General features: G+C 48.4%; 61 non-coding genes across 61 annotated transcripts; all 61 read right to left on the bottom strand.

The window, feature by feature from the left end:
• Positions 1-129: 129 nt before the first annotated feature.
• On the bottom strand, positions 130-248 carry LOC136214546 (5S ribosomal RNA). Its single transcript, XR_010681627.1, has one exon. It is a non-coding gene; the product is annotated as a 5S ribosomal RNA (ribosomal RNA).
• Positions 249-431: 183 nt separating this feature from the next.
• Positions 432-550, bottom strand: LOC136215179 (5S ribosomal RNA). The gene has a single exon (XR_010682226.1). It is a non-coding gene; the product is annotated as a 5S ribosomal RNA (ribosomal RNA).
• Positions 551-733: 183 nt separating this feature from the next.
• Positions 734-851, bottom strand: LOC136215704 (5S ribosomal RNA). Its single transcript, XR_010682737.1, has one exon. It is a non-coding gene; the product is annotated as a 5S ribosomal RNA (ribosomal RNA).
• A 182-nt stretch (positions 852-1,033) lies between these two features.
• Positions 1,034-1,152, bottom strand: LOC136211700 (5S ribosomal RNA). Its single transcript, XR_010678894.1, has one exon. It is a non-coding gene; the product is annotated as a 5S ribosomal RNA (ribosomal RNA).
• Positions 1,153-1,335: 183 nt separating this feature from the next.
• Positions 1,336-1,454, bottom strand: LOC136214547 (5S ribosomal RNA). The gene has a single exon (XR_010681628.1). It is a non-coding gene; the product is annotated as a 5S ribosomal RNA (ribosomal RNA).
• Positions 1,455-1,637: 183 nt separating this feature from the next.
• Positions 1,638-1,756, bottom strand: LOC136214782 (5S ribosomal RNA). Its single transcript, XR_010681854.1, has one exon. It is a non-coding gene; the product is annotated as a 5S ribosomal RNA (ribosomal RNA).
• A 183-nt stretch (positions 1,757-1,939) lies between these two features.
• Positions 1,940-2,057, bottom strand: LOC136215705 (5S ribosomal RNA). Its single transcript, XR_010682738.1, has one exon. It is a non-coding gene; the product is annotated as a 5S ribosomal RNA (ribosomal RNA).
• A 182-nt stretch (positions 2,058-2,239) lies between these two features.
• LOC136213254 (5S ribosomal RNA) lies at positions 2,240-2,358 on the bottom strand. The gene has a single exon (XR_010680377.1). It is a non-coding gene; the product is annotated as a 5S ribosomal RNA (ribosomal RNA).
• A 259-nt stretch (positions 2,359-2,617) lies between these two features.
• On the bottom strand, positions 2,618-2,736 carry LOC136215611 (5S ribosomal RNA). The gene has a single exon (XR_010682647.1). It is a non-coding gene; the product is annotated as a 5S ribosomal RNA (ribosomal RNA).
• A 259-nt stretch (positions 2,737-2,995) lies between these two features.
• LOC136213967 (5S ribosomal RNA) lies at positions 2,996-3,114 on the bottom strand. Its single transcript, XR_010681066.1, has one exon. It is a non-coding gene; the product is annotated as a 5S ribosomal RNA (ribosomal RNA).
• A 183-nt stretch (positions 3,115-3,297) lies between these two features.
• On the bottom strand, positions 3,298-3,416 carry LOC136214548 (5S ribosomal RNA). The gene has a single exon (XR_010681629.1). It is a non-coding gene; the product is annotated as a 5S ribosomal RNA (ribosomal RNA).
• A 183-nt stretch (positions 3,417-3,599) lies between these two features.
• LOC136214783 (5S ribosomal RNA) lies at positions 3,600-3,718 on the bottom strand. Its single transcript, XR_010681855.1, has one exon. It is a non-coding gene; the product is annotated as a 5S ribosomal RNA (ribosomal RNA).
• Positions 3,719-3,900: 182 nt separating this feature from the next.
• LOC136214299 (5S ribosomal RNA) lies at positions 3,901-4,019 on the bottom strand. Its single transcript, XR_010681391.1, has one exon. It is a non-coding gene; the product is annotated as a 5S ribosomal RNA (ribosomal RNA).
• Positions 4,020-4,278: 259 nt separating this feature from the next.
• On the bottom strand, positions 4,279-4,397 carry LOC136215612 (5S ribosomal RNA). Its single transcript, XR_010682648.1, has one exon. It is a non-coding gene; the product is annotated as a 5S ribosomal RNA (ribosomal RNA).
• Positions 4,398-4,768: 371 nt separating this feature from the next.
• Positions 4,769-4,887, bottom strand: LOC136211337 (5S ribosomal RNA). Its single transcript, XR_010678544.1, has one exon. It is a non-coding gene; the product is annotated as a 5S ribosomal RNA (ribosomal RNA).
• A 181-nt stretch (positions 4,888-5,068) lies between these two features.
• LOC136211742 (5S ribosomal RNA) lies at positions 5,069-5,187 on the bottom strand. The gene has a single exon (XR_010678933.1). It is a non-coding gene; the product is annotated as a 5S ribosomal RNA (ribosomal RNA).
• Positions 5,188-5,447: 260 nt separating this feature from the next.
• Positions 5,448-5,566, bottom strand: LOC136215359 (5S ribosomal RNA). The gene has a single exon (XR_010682401.1). It is a non-coding gene; the product is annotated as a 5S ribosomal RNA (ribosomal RNA).
• A 182-nt stretch (positions 5,567-5,748) lies between these two features.
• Positions 5,749-5,867, bottom strand: LOC136212117 (5S ribosomal RNA). Its single transcript, XR_010679291.1, has one exon. It is a non-coding gene; the product is annotated as a 5S ribosomal RNA (ribosomal RNA).
• Positions 5,868-6,275: 408 nt separating this feature from the next.
• LOC136213347 (5S ribosomal RNA) lies at positions 6,276-6,394 on the bottom strand. Its single transcript, XR_010680463.1, has one exon. It is a non-coding gene; the product is annotated as a 5S ribosomal RNA (ribosomal RNA).
• A 184-nt stretch (positions 6,395-6,578) lies between these two features.
• Positions 6,579-6,697, bottom strand: LOC136215422 (5S ribosomal RNA). Its single transcript, XR_010682462.1, has one exon. It is a non-coding gene; the product is annotated as a 5S ribosomal RNA (ribosomal RNA).
• A 181-nt stretch (positions 6,698-6,878) lies between these two features.
• LOC136213474 (5S ribosomal RNA) lies at positions 6,879-6,997 on the bottom strand. Its single transcript, XR_010680582.1, has one exon. It is a non-coding gene; the product is annotated as a 5S ribosomal RNA (ribosomal RNA).
• Positions 6,998-7,181: 184 nt separating this feature from the next.
• Positions 7,182-7,300, bottom strand: LOC136213539 (5S ribosomal RNA). Its single transcript, XR_010680644.1, has one exon. It is a non-coding gene; the product is annotated as a 5S ribosomal RNA (ribosomal RNA).
• A 182-nt stretch (positions 7,301-7,482) lies between these two features.
• On the bottom strand, positions 7,483-7,601 carry LOC136214342 (5S ribosomal RNA). Its single transcript, XR_010681433.1, has one exon. It is a non-coding gene; the product is annotated as a 5S ribosomal RNA (ribosomal RNA).
• A 182-nt stretch (positions 7,602-7,783) lies between these two features.
• LOC136212920 (5S ribosomal RNA) lies at positions 7,784-7,902 on the bottom strand. The gene has a single exon (XR_010680059.1). It is a non-coding gene; the product is annotated as a 5S ribosomal RNA (ribosomal RNA).
• A 181-nt stretch (positions 7,903-8,083) lies between these two features.
• On the bottom strand, positions 8,084-8,202 carry LOC136212306 (5S ribosomal RNA). Its single transcript, XR_010679471.1, has one exon. It is a non-coding gene; the product is annotated as a 5S ribosomal RNA (ribosomal RNA).
• Positions 8,203-8,385: 183 nt separating this feature from the next.
• On the bottom strand, positions 8,386-8,504 carry LOC136213942 (5S ribosomal RNA). Its single transcript, XR_010681042.1, has one exon. It is a non-coding gene; the product is annotated as a 5S ribosomal RNA (ribosomal RNA).
• Positions 8,505-8,687: 183 nt separating this feature from the next.
• Positions 8,688-8,806, bottom strand: LOC136211339 (5S ribosomal RNA). Its single transcript, XR_010678546.1, has one exon. It is a non-coding gene; the product is annotated as a 5S ribosomal RNA (ribosomal RNA).
• A 182-nt stretch (positions 8,807-8,988) lies between these two features.
• Positions 8,989-9,107, bottom strand: LOC136211743 (5S ribosomal RNA). The gene has a single exon (XR_010678934.1). It is a non-coding gene; the product is annotated as a 5S ribosomal RNA (ribosomal RNA).
• A 259-nt stretch (positions 9,108-9,366) lies between these two features.
• Positions 9,367-9,485, bottom strand: LOC136215361 (5S ribosomal RNA). Its single transcript, XR_010682403.1, has one exon. It is a non-coding gene; the product is annotated as a 5S ribosomal RNA (ribosomal RNA).
• A 182-nt stretch (positions 9,486-9,667) lies between these two features.
• On the bottom strand, positions 9,668-9,786 carry LOC136211340 (5S ribosomal RNA). Its single transcript, XR_010678547.1, has one exon. It is a non-coding gene; the product is annotated as a 5S ribosomal RNA (ribosomal RNA).
• A 408-nt stretch (positions 9,787-10,194) lies between these two features.
• LOC136213348 (5S ribosomal RNA) lies at positions 10,195-10,313 on the bottom strand. Its single transcript, XR_010680464.1, has one exon. It is a non-coding gene; the product is annotated as a 5S ribosomal RNA (ribosomal RNA).
• A 184-nt stretch (positions 10,314-10,497) lies between these two features.
• Positions 10,498-10,616, bottom strand: LOC136212180 (5S ribosomal RNA). The gene has a single exon (XR_010679350.1). It is a non-coding gene; the product is annotated as a 5S ribosomal RNA (ribosomal RNA).
• Positions 10,617-11,023: 407 nt separating this feature from the next.
• Positions 11,024-11,142, bottom strand: LOC136214566 (5S ribosomal RNA). Its single transcript, XR_010681646.1, has one exon. It is a non-coding gene; the product is annotated as a 5S ribosomal RNA (ribosomal RNA).
• A 183-nt stretch (positions 11,143-11,325) lies between these two features.
• Positions 11,326-11,444, bottom strand: LOC136212307 (5S ribosomal RNA). The gene has a single exon (XR_010679472.1). It is a non-coding gene; the product is annotated as a 5S ribosomal RNA (ribosomal RNA).
• Positions 11,445-11,627: 183 nt separating this feature from the next.
• LOC136214563 (5S ribosomal RNA) lies at positions 11,628-11,746 on the bottom strand. The gene has a single exon (XR_010681643.1). It is a non-coding gene; the product is annotated as a 5S ribosomal RNA (ribosomal RNA).
• A 259-nt stretch (positions 11,747-12,005) lies between these two features.
• On the bottom strand, positions 12,006-12,124 carry LOC136214159 (5S ribosomal RNA). Its single transcript, XR_010681254.1, has one exon. It is a non-coding gene; the product is annotated as a 5S ribosomal RNA (ribosomal RNA).
• A 261-nt stretch (positions 12,125-12,385) lies between these two features.
• LOC136211915 (5S ribosomal RNA) lies at positions 12,386-12,504 on the bottom strand. The gene has a single exon (XR_010679099.1). It is a non-coding gene; the product is annotated as a 5S ribosomal RNA (ribosomal RNA).
• Positions 12,505-12,687: 183 nt separating this feature from the next.
• LOC136212437 (5S ribosomal RNA) lies at positions 12,688-12,806 on the bottom strand. Its single transcript, XR_010679594.1, has one exon. It is a non-coding gene; the product is annotated as a 5S ribosomal RNA (ribosomal RNA).
• A 182-nt stretch (positions 12,807-12,988) lies between these two features.
• On the bottom strand, positions 12,989-13,107 carry LOC136212921 (5S ribosomal RNA). The gene has a single exon (XR_010680060.1). It is a non-coding gene; the product is annotated as a 5S ribosomal RNA (ribosomal RNA).
• A 182-nt stretch (positions 13,108-13,289) lies between these two features.
• LOC136215480 (5S ribosomal RNA) lies at positions 13,290-13,408 on the bottom strand. The gene has a single exon (XR_010682521.1). It is a non-coding gene; the product is annotated as a 5S ribosomal RNA (ribosomal RNA).
• A 182-nt stretch (positions 13,409-13,590) lies between these two features.
• Positions 13,591-13,709, bottom strand: LOC136212922 (5S ribosomal RNA). The gene has a single exon (XR_010680061.1). It is a non-coding gene; the product is annotated as a 5S ribosomal RNA (ribosomal RNA).
• Positions 13,710-13,890: 181 nt separating this feature from the next.
• Positions 13,891-14,009, bottom strand: LOC136211654 (5S ribosomal RNA). The gene has a single exon (XR_010678849.1). It is a non-coding gene; the product is annotated as a 5S ribosomal RNA (ribosomal RNA).
• A 182-nt stretch (positions 14,010-14,191) lies between these two features.
• LOC136214533 (5S ribosomal RNA) lies at positions 14,192-14,310 on the bottom strand. Its single transcript, XR_010681614.1, has one exon. It is a non-coding gene; the product is annotated as a 5S ribosomal RNA (ribosomal RNA).
• Positions 14,311-14,492: 182 nt separating this feature from the next.
• On the bottom strand, positions 14,493-14,611 carry LOC136212923 (5S ribosomal RNA). The gene has a single exon (XR_010680062.1). It is a non-coding gene; the product is annotated as a 5S ribosomal RNA (ribosomal RNA).
• Positions 14,612-14,792: 181 nt separating this feature from the next.
• On the bottom strand, positions 14,793-14,911 carry LOC136211655 (5S ribosomal RNA). The gene has a single exon (XR_010678850.1). It is a non-coding gene; the product is annotated as a 5S ribosomal RNA (ribosomal RNA).
• Positions 14,912-15,093: 182 nt separating this feature from the next.
• Positions 15,094-15,212, bottom strand: LOC136214534 (5S ribosomal RNA). Its single transcript, XR_010681615.1, has one exon. It is a non-coding gene; the product is annotated as a 5S ribosomal RNA (ribosomal RNA).
• Positions 15,213-15,395: 183 nt separating this feature from the next.
• Positions 15,396-15,514, bottom strand: LOC136215481 (5S ribosomal RNA). The gene has a single exon (XR_010682522.1). It is a non-coding gene; the product is annotated as a 5S ribosomal RNA (ribosomal RNA).
• Positions 15,515-15,698: 184 nt separating this feature from the next.
• Positions 15,699-15,817, bottom strand: LOC136215075 (5S ribosomal RNA). Its single transcript, XR_010682128.1, has one exon. It is a non-coding gene; the product is annotated as a 5S ribosomal RNA (ribosomal RNA).
• Positions 15,818-15,998: 181 nt separating this feature from the next.
• On the bottom strand, positions 15,999-16,117 carry LOC136213568 (5S ribosomal RNA). The gene has a single exon (XR_010680671.1). It is a non-coding gene; the product is annotated as a 5S ribosomal RNA (ribosomal RNA).
• A 182-nt stretch (positions 16,118-16,299) lies between these two features.
• On the bottom strand, positions 16,300-16,418 carry LOC136213349 (5S ribosomal RNA). Its single transcript, XR_010680465.1, has one exon. It is a non-coding gene; the product is annotated as a 5S ribosomal RNA (ribosomal RNA).
• A 184-nt stretch (positions 16,419-16,602) lies between these two features.
• On the bottom strand, positions 16,603-16,721 carry LOC136215727 (5S ribosomal RNA). The gene has a single exon (XR_010682760.1). It is a non-coding gene; the product is annotated as a 5S ribosomal RNA (ribosomal RNA).
• A 184-nt stretch (positions 16,722-16,905) lies between these two features.
• LOC136215234 (5S ribosomal RNA) lies at positions 16,906-17,024 on the bottom strand. The gene has a single exon (XR_010682283.1). It is a non-coding gene; the product is annotated as a 5S ribosomal RNA (ribosomal RNA).
• A 184-nt stretch (positions 17,025-17,208) lies between these two features.
• On the bottom strand, positions 17,209-17,327 carry LOC136212181 (5S ribosomal RNA). The gene has a single exon (XR_010679351.1). It is a non-coding gene; the product is annotated as a 5S ribosomal RNA (ribosomal RNA).
• A 407-nt stretch (positions 17,328-17,734) lies between these two features.
• On the bottom strand, positions 17,735-17,853 carry LOC136214567 (5S ribosomal RNA). Its single transcript, XR_010681647.1, has one exon. It is a non-coding gene; the product is annotated as a 5S ribosomal RNA (ribosomal RNA).
• A 183-nt stretch (positions 17,854-18,036) lies between these two features.
• On the bottom strand, positions 18,037-18,155 carry LOC136214720 (5S ribosomal RNA). Its single transcript, XR_010681795.1, has one exon. It is a non-coding gene; the product is annotated as a 5S ribosomal RNA (ribosomal RNA).
• A 183-nt stretch (positions 18,156-18,338) lies between these two features.
• Positions 18,339-18,457, bottom strand: LOC136214564 (5S ribosomal RNA). The gene has a single exon (XR_010681644.1). It is a non-coding gene; the product is annotated as a 5S ribosomal RNA (ribosomal RNA).
• Positions 18,458-18,716: 259 nt separating this feature from the next.
• Positions 18,717-18,835, bottom strand: LOC136214161 (5S ribosomal RNA). The gene has a single exon (XR_010681257.1). It is a non-coding gene; the product is annotated as a 5S ribosomal RNA (ribosomal RNA).
• A 260-nt stretch (positions 18,836-19,095) lies between these two features.
• Positions 19,096-19,214, bottom strand: LOC136211916 (5S ribosomal RNA). The gene has a single exon (XR_010679100.1). It is a non-coding gene; the product is annotated as a 5S ribosomal RNA (ribosomal RNA).
• Positions 19,215-19,397: 183 nt separating this feature from the next.
• LOC136212438 (5S ribosomal RNA) lies at positions 19,398-19,516 on the bottom strand. The gene has a single exon (XR_010679595.1). It is a non-coding gene; the product is annotated as a 5S ribosomal RNA (ribosomal RNA).
• A 182-nt stretch (positions 19,517-19,698) lies between these two features.
• Positions 19,699-19,817, bottom strand: LOC136212924 (5S ribosomal RNA). Its single transcript, XR_010680063.1, has one exon. It is a non-coding gene; the product is annotated as a 5S ribosomal RNA (ribosomal RNA).
• A 183-nt stretch (positions 19,818-20,000) lies between these two features.
• LOC136215482 (5S ribosomal RNA) lies at positions 20,001-20,119 on the bottom strand. Its single transcript, XR_010682523.1, has one exon. It is a non-coding gene; the product is annotated as a 5S ribosomal RNA (ribosomal RNA).
• Between the last annotated feature and the right edge of the window lie 115 nt (positions 20,120-20,234).

The raw sequence follows: 20,234 nt of genomic DNA on the forward strand, positions 1-20,234 counted from the left end.
GTATGCTCATCCTTCACGTGCATGCACAAGCCCCCGGACCCCAAACACTGACCCCCGCCTCGAAAACGTGCACGCCATGGTGAAAAAAAAAATTAAATAATTAAAAAATGCACGTTGCAAAAAAGTTTTGGGGTGCACCACGAGGACTTCCCAAAAGGTCACCCATCTTAGTACTACTCTCGCCCAAGCACGTTTCACTTCGGAGTTCTGATGGGATCCGGTGCATTAGTGCTGGTATGATCGCACCCGTCATCCCATGCAAAAACTAAGCATATATTCCATACTGGGCGCCCCTTTCTCCCGTATGCTCATCCTTCACGTGCATGCACAAGCCCCCGGACCCCAAACACTGACCCCCGCCTCGAAAACGTGCACGCCATGGTGAAAAAAAAAATTAAATAATTAAAAAATGCACGTTGCAAAAAAGTTTGGGGGTGCACCACGAGGACTTCCCAAAAGGTCACCCATCTTAGTACTACTCTCGCCCAAGCACGTTTAACTTCGGAGTTCTGATTGGATCCGGTGCATTAGTGCTGGTATGATCGCACCCGTCATCCCATGCAAAAACTAAGCATATATTCCATACTGGGCGCCCCTTTCTCCCGTATGCTCATCCTTCACGTGCATGCACAAGCCCCCGGACCCCAAACACTGACCCCCGCCTCGAAAACGTGCACGCCATGGTGAAAAAAAAAATTAAATAATTAAAAAATGCACGTTGCAAAAAAGTTTAGGGGTAAACCCGAGGACTTCCCAAGAGGTCACCCATCATAGTACTACTCTCGCCCAAGCACGTTTAACTTCGGAGTTCTGATGGGATCCGGTGCATTAGTGCTGGTATGATCGCACCCGTCATCCCATGCAAAAACTAAGCATATATTCCATACTGGGCGCCCCTTTCTCCCGTATGCTCATCCTTCACGTGCATGCACAAGCCCCCGGACCCCAAACACTGACCCCCGCCTCGAAAACGTGCATGCCATGGTGAAAAAAAAATTAAATAATTAAAAAATGGACGTTGCAAAAAAGTTTGGGGGTGCAACACGAGGATTTCCCAAGAGGTCACCCATCTTAGTACTACTCTCGCCCAAGCACGTTTAACTTCGGAGTTCTGATGGGATCCGGTGCATTAGTGCTGGTATGATCGCACCCGTCATCCCATGCAAAAACTAAGCACATATTCCATACTGGGCGCCCCTTTCTCCCGTATGCTCATCCTTCACGTGCATGCACAAGCCCCCGGACCCCAAACACTGACCCCCGCCTCGAAAACGTGCACGCCATGGTGAAAAAAAAAATTAAATAATTAAAAAATGCACGTTGCAAAAAAGTTTTGGGGTGCACCACGAGGACTTCCCAAAAGGTCACCCATCTTAGTACTACTCTCGCCCAAGCACGTTTCACTTCGGAGTTCTGATGGGATCCGGTGCATTAGTGCTGGTATGATCGCACCCGTCATCCCATGCAAAAACTAAGCATATATTCCATACTGGGCGCCCCTTTCTCCCGTATGCTCATCCTTCACGTGCATGCACAAGCCCCCGGACCCCAAACACTGACCCCCGCCTCGAAAACGTGCACGCCATGGTGAAAAAAAAAATTAAATAATTAAAAAATGCACGTTGCAAAAAAGTTTGGGGGTGCACCACGAGGACTTCCCAAAAGGTCACCCATCTTAGTACTACTCTCGCCCAAGCACGTTTAACTTTGGAGTTCTGATGGGATCCGGTGCATTAGTGCTGGTATGATCGCACCCGTCATCCCATGCAAAAACTAAGCATATATTCCATACTGGGAGCCCCTTTCTCCCGTATGCTCATCCTTCACGTGCATGCACAAGCCCCCGGACCCCAAACACTGACCCCCGCCTCGAAAACGTGCACGCCATGGTGAAAAAAAAAATTAAATAATTAAAAAATGCACGTTGCAAAAAAGTTTAGGGGTAAACCCGAGGACTTCCCAAGAGGTCACCCATCATAGTACTACTCTCGCCCAAGCACGTTTAACTTCGGAGTTCTGATGGGATCCGGTGCATTAGTGCTGGTATGATCGCACCCGTCATCCCATGCAAAAACTAAGCATATATTCCATACTGGGCGCCCATTTCTCCCGTATGCTCATCCTTCACGTGCATGCACAAGCCCCCGGACCCCAAACACTGACCCCCGCCTCGAAAACGTGCATGCCATGGTGAAAAAAAAATTAAATAATTAAAAAATGCACGTTGCAAAAAAGTTTAGGGGTGCAACACGAGGACTTCCCAAGAGGTCACCCATCTTAGTACTACTCTCGCCCAAGCACGTTTAACTTCGGAGTTCTGATGGGATCCGATGCATTAGTGCTGGTATGATCGCACCCGTCATCCCATACAAAAACTAAGCATATATTCCATACTGGGCGCCCCTTTCTCCCGTATGCTCATCCTTCACGTGCATGCACAAGCCCCCGGACCCCAAACACTGACCCCCACCTCGAAAACGTGCACGCCATGGTGAAAAAAAAATTAAATAATTAAAAAATGCACGTTGCAAAAAAGTTTGGGCCCGCCTCGAAAACGTGCACGCCATGGTGAAAAAAAAATTAAATAATTAAAAAATGCACGTTGCAAAAAAGTTTGGGTGTGCAACACGAGGACTTCCCAATAGGTCACCCATCTTAGTACTACTCTCGCCCAACCACGTTTCACTTCGGAGTTCTGATGGGATCCGGTGCATTAGTGCTGGTATGATCGCACCCGTCATCCCATGCAAAAACTAAGCATATATTCCATATTGGGCGCCCCTTTCTCCCGTATGCTCATCCTTCACGTGCATGCACAAGCCCCCGGACCCCAAACACTGACCCCCGCCTCGAAAACGTGCACGCCATGGTGAAAAAAAAATTAAATAATTAAAAAATGCACGTTGCAAAAAAGTTTGGGCCCGCCTCGAAAACGTGCACGCCATGGTGAAAAAAAAATTAAATAATTAAAAAATGCACGTTGCAAAAAAGTTTGGGGGTGCAACACGAGGACTTCCCAAGAGGTCACCCATCTTAGTACTACTCTCGCCCAAGCACGTTTAACTTCGGAGTTTTGATGGGATCCGGTGCATTAGTGCTGGTATGATCGCACCCGTCATCCCATGCAAAAACTAAGCACATATTCCATACTGGGCGCCCCTTTCTCCCGTATGCTCATCCTTCACGTGCATGCACAAGCCCCCGGACCCCAAACACTGACCCCCGCCTCGAAAACGTGCACGCCATGGTGAAAAAAAAAATTAAATAATTAAAAAATGCACGTTGCAAAAAAGTTTTGGGGTGCACCACGAGGACTTCCCAAAAGGTCACCCATCTTAGTACTACTCTCGCCCAAGCACGTTTCACTTCGGAGTTCTGATGGGATCCGGTGCATTAGTGCTGGTATGATCGCACCCGTCATCCCATGCAAAAACTAAGCATATATTCCATACTGGGCGCCCCTTTCTCCCGTATGCTCATCCTTCACGTGCATGCACAAGCCCCCGGACCCCAAACACTGACCCCCGCCTCGAAAACGTGCACGCCATGGTGAAAAAAAAAATTAAATAATTAAAAAATGCACGTTGCAAAAAAGTTTGGGGGTGCACCACGAGGACTTCCCAAAAGGTCACCCATCTTAGTACTACTCTCGCCCAAGCACGTTTAACTTTGGAGTTCTGATGGGATCCGGTGCATTAGTGCTGGTATGATCGCACCCGTCATCCCATGCAAAAACTAAGCATATATTCCATACTGGGCGCCCATTTCTCCCGTATGCTCATCCTTCACGTGCATGCACAAGCCCCCGGACCCCAAACACTGACCCCCGCCTCGAAAACGTGCATGCCATGGTGAAAAAAAAATTAAATAATTAAAAAATGCACGTTGCAAAAAAGTTTGGGGGTGCAACACGAGGACTTCCTAAGAGGTCACCCATCTTAGTACTACTCTCGCCCAAGCACGTTTAACTTCGGAGTTCTGATGGGATCCGATGCATTAGTGCTGGTATGATCGCACCCGTCATCCCATACAAAAACTAAGCATATATTCCATACTGGGCGCCCCTTTCTCCCGTATGCTCATCCTTCACGTGCATGCACAAGCCCCCGGACCCCAAACACTGACCCCCACCTCGAAAACGTGCACGCCATGGTGAAAAAAAAATTAAATAATTAAAAAATGCACGTTGCAAAAAAGTTTGGGCCCGCCTCGAAAACGTGCACGCCATGGTGAAAAAAAAATTAAATAATTAAAAAATGCACGTTGCAAAAAAGTTTGGGTGTGCAACACGAGGACTTCCCAATAGGTCACCCATCTTAGTACTACTCTCGCCCAACCACGTTTCACTTCGGAGTTCTGATGGGATCCGGTGCATTAGTGCTGGTATGATCGCACCCGTCATCCCATGCAAAAACTAAGCATATATTCCATATTGGGCGCCCCTTTCTCCCGTATGCTCATCCTTCACGTGCATGCACAAGCCCCCGGACCCCAAACACTGACCCCCGCCTCGAAAACGTGCACGCCATGGTGAAAAAAAAAATTAAATAATTAAAAAATGCACGTTGCAAAAAAGATCGCACCCGTCATCCCATGCAAAAACTAAGCATATATTCCATACTGGGCGCACCTTTCTCCCGTATGCTCATCCTTCACGTGCATGCACAAGCCCCCGGACCCCAAACACTGACCCCCGCCTCGAAAACGTGCACGCCATGGTGAAAAAAAAATTTAAATAATTAAAAAATGCACGTTGTAAAAAAGTTTGGGGGTGCAACACGAGGACTTCCCAAGAGGTCACCCATCTTAGTACTACTCTCGCCCAAGCACGTTTAACTTCGGAGTTCTGATGGGATCCGGTGCATTAGTGCTGGTATGATCGCACCCGTCATCCCATGCAAAAACTAAGCATATATTCCATACTGGGCGCCCCTTTCTCCCGTATGCTCATCCTTCACGTGCATGCACAAGCCCCCGGACCCCAAACACTGACCCCCGCCTCGAAAACGTGCACGCCATGGTGAAAAAAAATTAAATAATTAAAAAATGCACGTTGCAAAAAAGTTTGGGGGTGCAACACGAGGACTTCCCAAGAGGTCACCCATCTTAGTACTACTCTCGCCCAAGCACGTTTAGCTTCGGAGTTCTGATGGGATCCGGTGCATTAGTGCTGGTATGATCGCACCCGTCATCCCATGCAAAAACTAAGCATATATTCCATACTGGGCGCCCCTTTCTCCCGTATGCTCATCCTTCACGTGCATGCACAAGCCCCCGGACCCCAAACACTGACCCCCGCCTCAAAAACGTGCACGCCATGGTGAAAAAATAAATTAAATAATTAAAAAATGCACGTTGCAAAAAAGTTTGGGCCCGCCTCGAAAACGTGCACGCCATGGTGAAAAAAAAATTAAATAATTAAAAAATGCACGTTGCAAAAAAGTTTGGGGGTGCAACACTAGGACTTCCCAACAGGTCACCCATTTTAGTACTACTCTCGCCCAAGCACGTTTGACTTCGGAGTTCTGATGGGATCCGGTGCATTAGTGCTGGTATGATCGCACCCGTCATCCCATGCAAAAACTAAGCATATATTCCATACTGGACGCCCCTTTCTCCCGTATGCTCATCCTTCACGTGCATGCACAAGCCCCCGGACCCCAAACACTGACCCCCGCCTCGAAAACGCGCACGCCATGGTGAAAAAAAAATTAAATAATTAAAAAATGCACGTTGCAAAAAAGTTTGGGGGTGCAACACGAGGACTTCCCAAGAGGTAACCCATCTTAGTACTACTCTCGCCCAAGCACGTTTAACTTCGGAGTTCTGATGGGATCCGGTGCATTAGTGCTGGTATGATCGCACCCGTCATCCCATGCAAAAACTAAGCATATATTCCATACTGGGCGCCCCTTTCTCCCGTATGCTCATCCTTCACGTGCATGCACAAGCCTCCGGACCCCAAACACTGACCCCCGCCTCGAAAACGTGCACGCCATGGTGAAAAAAAAATTAAATAATTAAAAAATGCACACGTTTGACTTCGGAGTTCTGATGGGATCCGGTGCATTAGTGCTGGTATGATCGCACCCGTCATCCCATGCAAAAACTAAGCATATATTCCATACTGGACGCCCCTTTCTCCCGTATGCTCATCCTTCACGTGCATGCACAAGCCCCCGGACCCCAAACACTGACCCCCGCCTCGAAAACGCGCACGCCATGGTGAAAAAAAAAATTAAATAATTAAAAAATGCACGTTGCAAAAAAGTTTGGGGGTGCAACACGAGGACTTCCCAAGAGGTCACCCATCTTAGTACTACTCTCGCCCAAGCGCGTTTAACTTCGGAGTTCTGATGGGATCCGGTGCATTAGTGCTGGTATGATCGCACCCGTCATCCCATGCAAAAACTAAGCATATATTCCATACTGGGCGCCCCTTTCTCCCGTATGCTCATCCTTCACGTGCATGCACAAGCCCCCGGACCCCAAACACTGACCCCCGCCTCGAAAACGTGCACGCCATGGTGAAAAAAAAAATTTAAATAATTAAAAAATGCACGTTGCAAAAACGTTTGGGCGTGCAACATGAGGACTTCCCAAGAGGTCACCCATCTTAGTACTACTCTCGCCCAAGCACGTTTATCTTCGGAGTTCTGATGGGATCCGGTGCATTAGTGCTGGTATGATCGCACCCGTCATCCCATGCAAAAACTAAGCATATATTCCATACTGGGCGCCCCTTTCTCCCGTATGCTCATCCTTCACGTGCATGCACAAGCCCCCGGACCCCAAACACTGACCCCCGCCTCGAAAACGTGCACGCCATGGTGAAAAAAAAATAAATAATTAAAAAATGCACGTTGTAAAAAAGTTTGGGGGTGCAACACGAGGACTTCCCAAGAGGTCACCCATCTTAGTACTACTCTCGCCCAAGCACGTTTAACTTCGGAGTTCTGATGGGATCCGGTGCATTAGTGCTGGTATGATCGCACCGGTCATCCCATGCAAAAACTAAGCATATATTCCATACAGGGCGCCCCTTTCTCCCGTATGCTCATCCTTCACGTGCATGCACAAGCCCCCGGACCCCAAACACTGACCCCCGCCTCGAAAACGTGTACGCCATGGTGAAAAAAAAAAATTAAATAATTAAAAAATGCACGTTGCAAAAAAGTTTGGGGGTGCAACACGAGGACTTCCCAAGAGGTCACCCATCTTAGTACTACTCTCGCCCAAGCACGTTTATCTTCGGAGTTCTAATGGGATCCGGTGCATTAGTGCTGGTATGATCGCACCCGTCATCCCATGCAAAAACTAAGCATATATTCCATACTGGGCGCCCCTTTCTCCCGTATGCTCATCCTTCACGTGCATGCACAAGCCCCCGGACCCCAAACACTCACCCCCGCCTCGAAAACGTGCACGCCATGGTGAAAAAAAAATTAAATAATTAAAAAATGCACGTTGCAAAAAAGTTTGGGGGTGCAACACGAGGACTTCCCAAGAGGTCACCCATCTTAGTACTACTCTCGCCCAAACACGTTTATCTTCGGAGTTCTGATGGGATCCGGTGCATTAGTGCTGGTATGATCGCACCCGTCATCCCATGCAAAAACTAAGCATATATTCCATACTGGGCGCCCCTTTCTCCCGTATGCTCATCCTTCACGTGCATGCACAAGCCCCCGGACCCCAAACACTCACCCCCGCCTCGAAAACGTGCACGCCATGGTGAAAAAAAAATTAAATAATTAAAAAATGCACGTTGCAAAAAAGTTTGGGGGTGCAACACGAGGACTTCCCAAGAGGTCACCCATCTTAGTACTACTCTCGCCCAAGCACGTTTATCTTCGGAGTTCTGATGGGATCCGGTGCATTAGTGCTGGTATGATCGCACCCGTCATCCCATGCAAAAACTAAGCATATATTCCATACTGGGCGCCCCTTTCTCCCGTATGCTCATCCTTCACGTGCATGCACAAGCCCCCGGACCCCAAACACTCACCCCCGCCTCGAAAACGTGCACGCCATGGTGAAAAAAAAATTAAATAATTAAAAAATGCACGTTGCAAAAAGTTTGGGGGTGCAACACGAGGACTTCCCAAGAGGTCACCCATCTTAGTACTACTCTCGCCCAAGCACGTTTTACTTCGGAGTTCTGATGGGATCCGGTGCATTAGTGCTGGTATGATCGCACCCGTCATCCCATGCAAAAACTAAGCATATATTCCATACTGGGCGCCCCTTTCTCCCGTATGCTCATCCTTCACGTGCATGCACAAGCCCCCGGACCCCAAACACTGACCCCCGCCTCGAAAACGTGCACGCCATGGTGAAAAAAAACATTAAATAATTAAAAAATGCACGTTGCAAAAAAGTTTGGGGGTGCAACACGAGGACTTCCCAAGAGGTCGCCCATCTTAGTACTACTCTCGCCCAAGCGCGTTTAACTTCGGAGTTCTGATGGGATCCGGTGCATTAGTGCTGGTATGATCGCACCCGTCATCCCATGCAAAAACTAAGCATATATTCCATACTGGGCGCACCTTTCTCCCGTATGCTCATCCTTCACGTGCATGCACAAGCCCCCGGACCCCAAACACTGACCCCCGCCTCGAAAACGTGCACGCCATGGTGAAAAAAAAATTTAAATAATTAAAAAATGCACGTTGTAAAAAAGTTTGGGGGTGCAACACGAGGACTTCCCAAGAGGTCACCCATCTTAGTACTACTCTCGCCCAAGCACGTTTAACTTCGGAGTTCTGATGGGATCCGGTGCATTAGTGCTGGTATGATCGCACCCGTCATCCCATGCAAAAACTAAGCATATATTCCATACTGGGCGCCCCTTTCTCCCGTATGCTCATCCTTCACGTGCATGCACAAGCCCCCGGACCCCAAACACTGACCCCCGCCTCGAAAACGTGCACGCCATGGTGAAAAAAAAATTAAATAATTAAAAAATGCACGTTGCAAAAAAGTTTGGGGGTGCAACACGAGGACTTCCCAAGAGGTCACCCATCTTAGTACTACTCTCGCCCAAGCACGTTTAGCTTCGGAGTTCTGATGGGATCCGGTGCATTAGTGCTGGTATGATCGCACCCGTCATCCCATGCAAAAACTAAGCATATATTCCATACTGGGCGCCCCTTTCTCCCGTATGCTCATCCTTCACGTGCATGCACAAGCCCCCGGACCCCAAACACTGACCCCCGCCTCGAAAACGTGCACGCCATGGTGAAAAAATAAATTAAATAATTAAAAAATGCACGTTGCAAAAAAGTTTGGGCCCGCCTCGAAAACGTGCACGCCATGGTGAAAAAAAATTAAATAATTAAAAAATGCACGTTGCAAAAAAGTTTGGGGGTGCAACACTAGGACTTCCCAACAGGTCACCCATTTTAGTACTACTCTCGCCCAAGCACGTTTGACTTCGGAGTTCTGATGGGATCCGGTGCATTAGTGCTGGTATGATCGCACCCGTCATCCCATGCAAAAACTAAGCATATATTCCATACTGGACGCCCCTTTCTCCCGTATGCTCATCCTTCACGTGCATGCACAAGCCCCCGGACCCCAAACACTGACCCCCGCCTCGAAAACGCGCACGCCATGGTGAAAAAAAAATTAAATAATTAAAAAATGCACGTTGCAAAAAAGTTTGGGGGTGCAACACGAGGACTTCCCAAGAGGTCACCCATCTTAGTACTACTCTCGCCCAAGCACGTTTAACTTCGGAGTTCTGATGGGATCCGGTGCATTAGTGCTGGTATGATCGCACCCGTCATCCCATGCAAAAACTAAGCATATATTCCATACTGGGCGCCCCTTTCTCCCGTATGCTCATCCTTCACGTGCATGCACAAGCCTCCGGACCCCAAACACTGACCCCCGCCTCGAAAACGTGCACGCCATGGTGAAAAAAAAATTAAATAATTAAAAAATGCACACGTTTGACTTCGGAGTTCTGATGGGATCCGGTGCATTAGTGCTGGTATGATCGCACCCGTCATCCCATGCAAAAACTAAGCATATATTCCATACTGGACGCCCCTTTCTCCCGTATGCTCATCCTTCACGTGCATGCACAAGCCCCCGGACCCCAAACACTGACCCCCGCCTCGAAAACGCGCACGCCATGGTGAAAAAAAAAATTAAATAATTAAAAAATGCACGTTGCAAAAAAGTTTGGGGGTGCAACACGAGGACTTCCCAAGAGGTCACCCATCTTAGTACTACTCTCGCCCAAGCGCGTTTAACTTCGGAGTTCTGATGGGATCCGGTGCATTAGTGCTGGTATGATCGCACCCGTCATCCCATGCAAAAACTAAGCATATATTCCATACTGGGCGCCCCTTTCTCCCGTATGCTCATCCTTCACGTGCATGCACAAGCCCCCGGACCCCAAACACTGACCCCCGCCTCGAAAACGTGCACGCCATGGTGAAAAAAAAAATTTAAATAATTAAAAAATGCACGTTGCAAAAACGTTTGGGGGTGCAACACGAGGACTTCCCAAGAGGTCACCCATCTTAGTACTACTCTCGCCCAAGCACGTTTGACTTCGGAGTTCTGATGGGATCCGGTGCATTAGTGCTGGTATGATCGCACCCGTCATCCCATGCAAAAACTAAGCATATATTCCATACTGGGCGCCCCTTTCTCCCGTATGCTCATCCTTCACGTGCATGCACAAGCCTCCGGACCCCAAACACTGACCCCCGCCTCGAAAACGTGCACGCCATGGTGAAAAAAAAATTAAATAATTAAAAAATGCACACGTTTGACTTCGGAGTTCTGATGGGATCCGGTGCATTAGTGCTGGTATGATCGCACCCGTCATCCCATGCAAAAACTAAGCATATATTCCATACTGGGCGCCCCTTTCTCCCGTATGCTCATCCTTCACGTGCATGCACAAGCCTCCGGACCCCAAACACTGACCCCCGCCTCGAAAACGTGCACGCCATGGTGAAAAAAAAATTAAATAATTAAAAAATGCACGTTGCAAAAAAGTTTGGGGGCGCAAGACGAGGACTTCCCAAGAGGTCACCCATCTTAGTACTACTCTCGCCCAAGCACGTTTAACTTCGGAGTTCTAATGGGATCCGGTGCATTAGTGCTGGTATGATCGCACCCGTCATCCCATGCAAAAACTAAGCATATATTCCATACTGGGCGCCCCTTTCTCCCGTATGCTCATCCTTCACGTGCATGCACAAGCCCCTGGACCCCAAACACTCACCCCTGCCTCGAAAACGTGCACGCCATGGTGAAAAAAAAAATTAAATAATTAAAAAATGCACGTTGCAAAAAAGTTTGGGGGTGCAACACGAGGACTTCCCAAGAGGTCACCCATCTTAGTACTACTCTCGCCCAAGCACGTTTTACTTCGGAGTTCTGATGGGATCCGGTGCATTAGTGCTGGTATGATCGCACCCGTCATCCCATGCAAAAACTAAGCATATATTCCATACTGGGCGCCCCTTTCTCCCGTATGCTCATCCTTCACGTGCATGCACAAGCCCCCGGACCCCAAACACTGACCCCCGCCTCGAAAACGTGCACGCCATGGTGAAAAAAAAAATTAAATAATTAAAAAATGCACGTTGCAAAAAAGTTTGGGGGTGCAACCCGAGGACTTCCCAAGAGGTCACCCATCTTAGTACTACTCTCGCCCAAGCACGTTTAACATCGGAGTTCTGATGGGATCCGGTGCATTAGTGCTGGTATGATCGCACCCGTCATCCAATGCAAAAACTAAGCATATATTCCATACTGGGCGCCCCTTTCTCCCGTATGCTCATCCTTCACGTGCATGCACAAGCCCCCGGACCCCAAACACTGACCCCCGCCTCGAAAACGTGCACGCCATGGTGAAAAAAAAATTAAATAATTAAAAAATGCACATTGCAAAAAAGTTTGGGCCCGCCTCGAAAACGTGCACGCCATGGTGAAAAAAAAATTAAATAATTAAAAAATGCACATTGCAAAAAAGTTTGGGGGTGCAACACGAGGACTTCCCAATAGGTCACCCATCTTAGTACTACTCTCGCCCAAGCACGTTTATCTTCGGAGTTCTGATGGGATCCGGTGCATTAGTGCTGGTATGATCGCACCCGTCATCCCATGCAAAAACTAAGCATATATTCCATACTGGGCGCCCCTTTCTCCCGTATGCTCATCCTTCACGTGCATGCACAAGCCCCCGGACCCCAAACACTGACCCCCGCCTCGAAAACGTGCACGCCATGGTGAAAAAAAAAAATTAAATAATTAAAAAATGCACGTTGTAAAAAAGTTTGGGCCCGCCTCGAAAACGTGCACGCCATGGTGAAAAAAAAATTAAATAATTAAAAAATACACGTTGCAAAAAAGTTTGGGGGTGCAACACGAGGACTTCCCAAGAGGTCACCCATCTTAGTACTACTCTCGCCCAAGCACGTTTAACTTCGGAGTTCTAATGGGATCCGGTGCATTAGTGCTGGTATGATCGCACCCGTCATCCCATGCAAAAACTAAGCATATATCCCATACTGGGCACCCCTTTCTCCCGTATGCTCATCCTTCACGTGCATGCACAAGCCCCCGGACCCCAAACACTGACCCCCGCCTCGAAAACGTGCACGCCATGGTGAAAAAAAAAATTAAATAATTAAAAAATGCACGTTGCAAAAAAGTTTGGGGGTGCAACACGAGGACTTCCCAAGAGGTCACCCATCTTAGTACTACTCTCGCCCAAACACGTTTAACTTCGGAGTTCTGATGGGATCCGGTGCATTAGTGCTGGTATGATCGCACCCGTCATCCCATGCAAAAACTAAGCATATATTCCATACTGGGCGCCCCTTTCTCCCGTATGCTCATCCTTCACGTGCATGCACAAGCCCCCGGACCCCAAACACTCACCCCCGCCTCGAAAACGTGCACGCCATGGTGAAAAAAAAATTAAATAATTAAAAAATGCACGTTGCAAAAAAGTTTGGGGGTGCAACACGAGGACTTCCCAAGAGGTCACCCATCTTAGTACTACTCTCGCCCAAGCACGTTTATCTTCGGAGTTCTGATGGGATCCGGTGCATTAGTGCTGGTATGATCGCACCCGTCATCCCATGCAAAAACTAAGCATATATTCCATACTGGGCGCCCCTTTCTCCCGTATGCTCATCCTTCACGTGCATGCACAAGCCCCCGGACCCCAAACACTCACCCCCGCCTCGAAAACGTGCACGCCATGGTGAAAAAAAAAATAAATAATTAAAAAATGCACGTTGCAAAAAAGTTTGGGGGTGCAACACGAGGACTTCCCAAGAGGTCACCCATCTTAGTACTACTATCGCCCAAGCGCGTTTAACTTCGGAGTTCTGATGGGATCCAGTGCATTAGTGCTGGTATGATCGCACCCGTCATCCCATGCAAAAACTAAGCATATATTCCATACTGGGCGCCCCTTTCTCCCGTATGCTCATCCTTCACGTGCATGCACAAGCCCCCGGACCCCAAACACTGACCCCCGCCTCGAAAACGTGCACGCCATGGTGAAAAAAAAATTAAATAATTAAAAAATGCACGTTGCAAAAAAGTTTGGGGGTGCAACACGAGGACTTCCCAAGAGGTCACCCATCTTAGTACTACTCTCGCCCAAGCACGTTTATCTTCGGAGTTCTGATGGGATCCGGTGCATTAGTGCTGGTATGATCGCACCCGTCATCCCATGCAAAAACTAAGCATATATTCCATACTGGGCGCCCCTTTCTCCCGTATGCTCATCCTTCACGTGCATGCACAAGCCCCCGGACCCCAAACACTGACCCCCGCCTCGAAAACGTGCACGCCATGGTGAAAAAAAAATAAATAATTAAAAAATGCACGTTGTAAAAAAGTTTGGGGGTGCAACACGAGGACTTCCCAAGAGGTCACCCATCTTAGTACTACTCTCGCCCTAGCACGTTTAACTTCGGAGTTCTGATGGGATCCGGTGCATTAGTGCTGGTATGATCGCACCCGTCATCCCATGCAAAAACTAAGCATATATTCCATACTGGGCGCCCCTTTCTCCCGTATGCTCATCCTTCACGTGCATGCACAAGCCCCCGGACCCCAAACACTCACCCCCGCCTCGAAAACGTGCACGCCATGGTGAAAAAAAAATTAAATAATTAAAAAATGCACGTTGCAAAAAAGTTTGGGGGTGCAACACGAGGACTTCCCAAGAGGTCACCCATCTTAGTACTACTCTCACCCAAGCACGTTTATCTTCGGAGTTCTGATGGGATCCGGTGCATTAGTGCTGGTATGATCGCACCCGTCATCCCATGCAAAAACTAAGCATATATTCCATACTGGGCGCCCCTTTCTCCCGTATGCTCATCCTTCACGTGCATGCACAAGCCCCCGGACCCCAAACACTGACCCCCGCCTCGAAAACGTGCACGCCATGGTGAAAAAAAAATTAAATAATTAAAAAATGCACGTTGCAAAAAAGTTTGGGGGTGCAACACGAGGACTTCCCAAGAGGTCACCCATCTTAGTACTACTCTCGCCCAAGCACGTTTATCTTCGGAGTTCTGATGGGATCCGGTGCATTAGTGCTGGTATGATCGCACCCGTCATCCCATGCAAAAACTAAGCATATATTCCATACTGGGCGCCCCTTTCTCCCGTATGCTCATCCTTCACGTGCATGCACAAGCCCCCGGACCCCAAACACTGACCCCCGCCTCGAAAACGTGCACGCCATGGTGAAAAAAAAATAAATAATTAAAAAATGCACGTTGTAAAAAAGTTTGGGGGTGCAACACGAGGACTTCCCAAGAGGTCACCCATCTTAGTACTACTCTCGCCCTAGCACGTTTAACTTCGGAGTTCTGATGGGATCCGGTGCATTAGTGCTGGTATGATCGCACCCGTCATCCCATGCAAAAACTAAGCATATATTCCATACTGGGCGCCCCTTTCTCCCGTATGCTCATCCTTCACGTGCATGCACAAGCCCCCGGACCCCAAACACTCACCCCCGCCTCGAAAACGTGCACGCCATGGTGAAAAAAAAATTAAATAATTAAAAAATGCACGTTGCAAAAAAGTTTGGGGGTGCAACACGAGGACTTCCCAAGAGGTCACCCATCTTAGTACTACTCTCACCCAAGCACGTTTATCTTCGGAGTTCTGATGGGATCCGGTGCATTAGTGCTGGTATGATCGCACCCGTCATCCCATGCAAAAACTAAGCATATATTCCATACTGGGCGCCCCTTTCTCCCGTATGCTCATCCTTCACGTGCATGCACAAGCCCCCGGACCCCAAACACTCACCCCCGCCTCGAAAACGTGCACGCCATGGTGAAAAAAAAAATTAAATAATTAAAAAATGCACGTTGCAAAAAAGTTTGGGGGTGCAACACGAGGACTTCCCAAGAGGTCACCCATCTTAGTACTACTATCGCCCAAGCGCGTTTAACTTCGGAGTTCTGATGGGATCCAGTGCATTAGTGCTGGTATGATCGCACCCGTCATCCCATGCAAAAACTAAGCATATATTCCATACTGGGCGCCCCTTTTTCCCGTATGCTCATCCTTCACGTGCATGCACAAGCCCCCGGACCCCAAACACTGACCCCCGCCTCGAAAACGTGCACGCCATGGTGAAAAAAAAAATTTAAATAATTAAAAAATGCACGTTGCAAAAACGTTTGGGCGTGCAACACGAGGACTTCCCAAGAGGTCACCCATCTTAGTACTACTCTCGCCCAAGCACGTTTATCTTCGGAGTTCTGATGGGATCCGGTGCATTAGTGCTAGTATGATCGCACCCGTCATCCCATGCAAAAACTAAGCATATATTCCATACTGGGCGCCCCTTTCTCCCGTATGCTCATCCTTCACGTGCATGCACAAGCCCCCGGACCCCAAACACTCACCCCCGCCTCGAAAACGTGCACGCCATGGTGAAAAAAAAATAAATAATTAAAAAATGCACGTTGTAAAAAAGTTTGGGGGTGCAACACGAGGACTTCCCAAGAGGTCACCCATCTTAGTACTACTCTCGCCCTAGCACGTTTAACTTCGGAGTTCTGATGGGATCCGGTGCATTAGTGCTGGTATGATCGCACCGGTCATCCCATGCAAAAACTAAGCATATATTCCATACTGGGCGCCCCTTTCTCCCATATGCTCATCCTTCATGTGCATGCACAAGCCCCCGGACCCCAAACACTGACCCCCGCCTCGAAAACGTGCACGCCATGGTGAAAAAAAAATTAAATAATTAAAAAATGCACGTTGCAAAAAAGTTTGGGGGTGCAACACGAGGACTTCCCAAGAGGTCACCCATCTTAGTACTACTCTCGCCCAAGCGCGTTTAACTTCGGAGTTCTGATGGGATCCGGTGCATTAGTGCTGGTATGATCGCACCCGTCATCCCATGCAAAAACTAAGCATATATTCCATACTGGGCGCCCCTTTCTCCCGTATGCTCATCCTTCACGTGCATGCACAAGCCCCCGGACCCCAAACACTGACCCCCGCCTCGAAAACGTGCACGCCATGGTGAAAAAAAAAATTTAAATAATTAAAAAATGCACGTTGCAAAAAAGTTTGGGGGTGCAACACGAGGGCTTCCCAAGAGGTCACCCATCTTAGTACTACTATCGCCCAAGCGCGTTTAACTTCGGAGTTCTGATGGGATCCAGTGCATTAGTGCTGGTATGATCGTACCCGTCATCCCATGCAAAAACTAAGCATATATTCCATACTGGGCGCCCCTTTCTCCCGTATGCTCATCCTTCACGTGCATGCACAAGCCCCCGGACCCCAAACACTGACCCCCGCCTCGAAAACGTGCACGCCATGGTGAAAAAAAAAATTTAAATAATTAAAAAATGCACGTTGCAAAAACGTTTGGGCGTGCAACACGAGGACTTCCCAAGAGGTCACCCATCTTAGTACTACTCTCGCCCAAGCGCGTTTATCTTCGGAGTTCTGATGGGATCCGGTGCATTAGTGCTGGTATGATCGCACCCGTCATCCCATGCAAAAACTAAGCATATATTCCATACTGGGCGCCCCTTTCTCCCGTATGCTCATCCTTCACGTGCATGCACAAGCCCCCGGACCCCAAACACTGACCCCCGCCTCGAAAACGTGCACGCCATGGTGAAAAAAAAAATTTAAATAATTAAAAAATGCACGTTGCAAAAACGTTTGGGGGTGCAACACGAGGACTTCCCAAGAGGTCACCCATCTTAGTACTACTCTCGCCCAAGCACGTTTGACTTCGGAGTTCTGATGGGATCCGGTGCATTAGTGCTGGTATGATCGCACCCGTCATCCCATGCAAAAACTAAGCATATATTCCATACTGGGCGCCCCTTTCTCCCGTATGCTCATCCTTCACGTGCATGCACAAGCCTCCGGACCCCAAACACTGACCCCCGCCTCGAAAACGTGCACGCCATGGTGAAAAAAAAATTAAATAATTAAAAAATGCACACGTTTGACTTCGGAGTTCTGATGGGATCCGGTGCATTAGTGCTGGTATGATCGCACCCGTCATCCCATGCAAAAACTAAGCATATATTCCATACTGGGCGCCCCTTTCTCCCGTATGCTCATCCTTCACGTGCATGCACAAGCCTCCGGACCCCAAACACTGACCCCCGCCTCGAAAACGTGCACGCCATGGTGAAAAAAAAATTAAATAATTAAAAAATGCATGTTGCAAAAAAGTTTGGGGGCGCAAGACGAGGACTTCCCAAGAGGTCACCCATCTTAGTACTACTCTCGCCCAAGCACGTTTAACTTCGGAGTTCTAATGGGATCCGGTGCATTAGTGCTGGTATGATCGCACCCGTCATCCCATGCAAAAACTAAGCATATATTCCATACTGGGCGCCCCTTTCTCCCGTATGCTCATCCTTCACGTGCATGCACAAGCCCCTGGACCCCAAACACTCACCCCTGCCTCGAAAACGTGCACGCCATGGTGAAAAAAAATATTAAATAATTAAAAAATGCACGTTGCAAAAAAGTTTGGGGGTGCAACACGAGGACTTCCCAAGAGGTCACCCATCTTAGTACTACTCTCGCCCAAGGACGTTTTACTTCGGAGTTCTGATGGGATCCGGTGCATTAGTGCTGGTATGATCGCACCCGTCATCCCATGCAAAAACTAAGCATATATTCCATACTGGGCGCCCCTTTCTCCCGTATGCTCATCCTTCACGTGCAAGCACAAGCCCCCGGACCCCAAACACTGACCCCCGCCTCGAAAACGTGCACGCCATGGTGAAAAAAAAAATTAAATAATTAAAAAATGCACGTTGCAAAAAAGTTTGGGGGTGCAACCCGAGGACTTCCCAAGAGGTCACCCATCTTAGTACTACTCTCGCCCAAGCACGTTTAACATCGGAGTTCTGATGGGATCCGGTGCATTAGTGCTGGTATGATCGCACCCGTCATCCATTGCAAAAACTAAGCATATATTCCATACTGGGCGCCCCTTTCTCCCGTATGCTCATCCTTCACGTGCATGCACAAGCCCCCGGACCCCAAACACTGACCCCCGCCTCGAAAACGTGCACGCCATGGTGAAAAAAAAATTAAATAATTAAAAAATGCACGTTGCAAAAAAGTTTGGGCCCGCCTCGAAAACGTGCACGCCATGGTGAAAAAAAAATTAAATAATTAAAAAATGCACGTTGCAAAAAAGTTTGGGGGTGCAACACGAGGACTTCCCAATAGGTCACCCATCTTAGTACTACTCTCGCCCAAGCACGTTTATCTTCGGAGTTCTGATGGGATCCGGTGCATTAGTGCTGGTATGATCGCACCCGTCATCCCATGCAAAAACTAAGCATATATTCCATACTGGGCGCCCCTTTCTCCCGTATGCTCATCCTTCACGTGCATGCACAAGCCCCCGGACCCCAAACACTGACCCCCGCCTCGAAAACGTGCACGCCATGGTGAAAAAAAAAATTAAATAATTAAAAAATGCACGTTGTAAAAAAGTTTGGGCCCGCCTCGAAAACGTGCACGCCATGGTGAAAAAAAAATTAAATAATTAAAAAATACACGTTGCAAAAAAGTTTGGGGGTGCAACACGAGGACTTCCCAAGAGGTCACCCATCTTAGTACTACTCTCGCCCAAGCACGTTTAACTTCGGAGTTCTAATGGGATCCGGTGCATTAGTGCTGGTATGATCGCACCCGTCATCCCATGCAAAAACTAAGCATATATTCCATACTGGGCGCCCCTTTCTCCCGTATGCTCATCCTTCACGTGCATGCACAAGCCCCCGGACCCCAAACACTCACCCCCGCCTCGAAAACGTGCACGCCATGGTGAAAAAAAAAATTAATTAATTAAAAAATGCACGTTGCAAAAAAGTTTGGGGGTGCAACACGAGGACTTCCCAAGAGGTCACCCATCTTAGTACTACTCTCGCCCAAACACGTTTAACTTCGGAGTTCTGATGGGATCCGGTGCATTAGTGCTGGTATGATCGCACCCGTCATCCCATGCAAAAACTAAGCATATATTCCATACTGGGCGCCCCTTTCTCCCGTATGCTCATCCTTCACGTGCATGCACAAGCCCCCGGACCCCAAACACTCACCCCCGCCTCGAAAACGTGCACGCCATGGTGAAAAAAAAATTAAATAATTAAAAAATGCACGTTGCAAAAAAGTTTGGGGGTGCAACACGAGGACTTCCCAAGAGGTCACCCATCTTAGTACTACTCTCGCCCAAGCACGTTTATCTTCGGAGTTCTGATGGGATCCGGTGCATTAGTGCTGGTATGATCGCACCCGTCATCCCATGCAAAAACTAAGCATATATTCCATACTGGGCGCCCCTTTCTCCCGTATGCTCATCCTTCACGTGCATGCACAAGCCCCCGGACCCCAAACACTCACCCCCGCCTCGAAAACGTGCACGCCATGGTGAAAAAAAAAATTAAATAATTAAAAAATGCACGTTGCAAAAAAGTTTGGGGGTGCAACACGAGGACTTCCCAAGAGGTCACCCATCTTAGTACTACTATCGCCCAAGCGCGTTTAACTTCGGAGTTCTGATGGGATCCAGTGCATTAGTGCTGGTATGATCGCACCCGTCATGCCATGCAAAAACTAAGCATATATTCCATACTGGGCGCCCCTTTCTCCCGTATGCTCATCCTTCACGTGCATGCACAAGCCCCCGGACCCCAAACACTGACCCCCGCCTC

The sequence above is a fragment of the Euphorbia lathyris genome, chromosome 1 (assembly GCF_963576675.1).
Source record: "Euphorbia lathyris chromosome 1, ddEupLath1.1, whole genome shotgun sequence".
Lineage (NCBI taxonomy): Eukaryota > Viridiplantae > Streptophyta > Magnoliopsida > Malpighiales > Euphorbiaceae > Euphorbia > Euphorbia lathyris.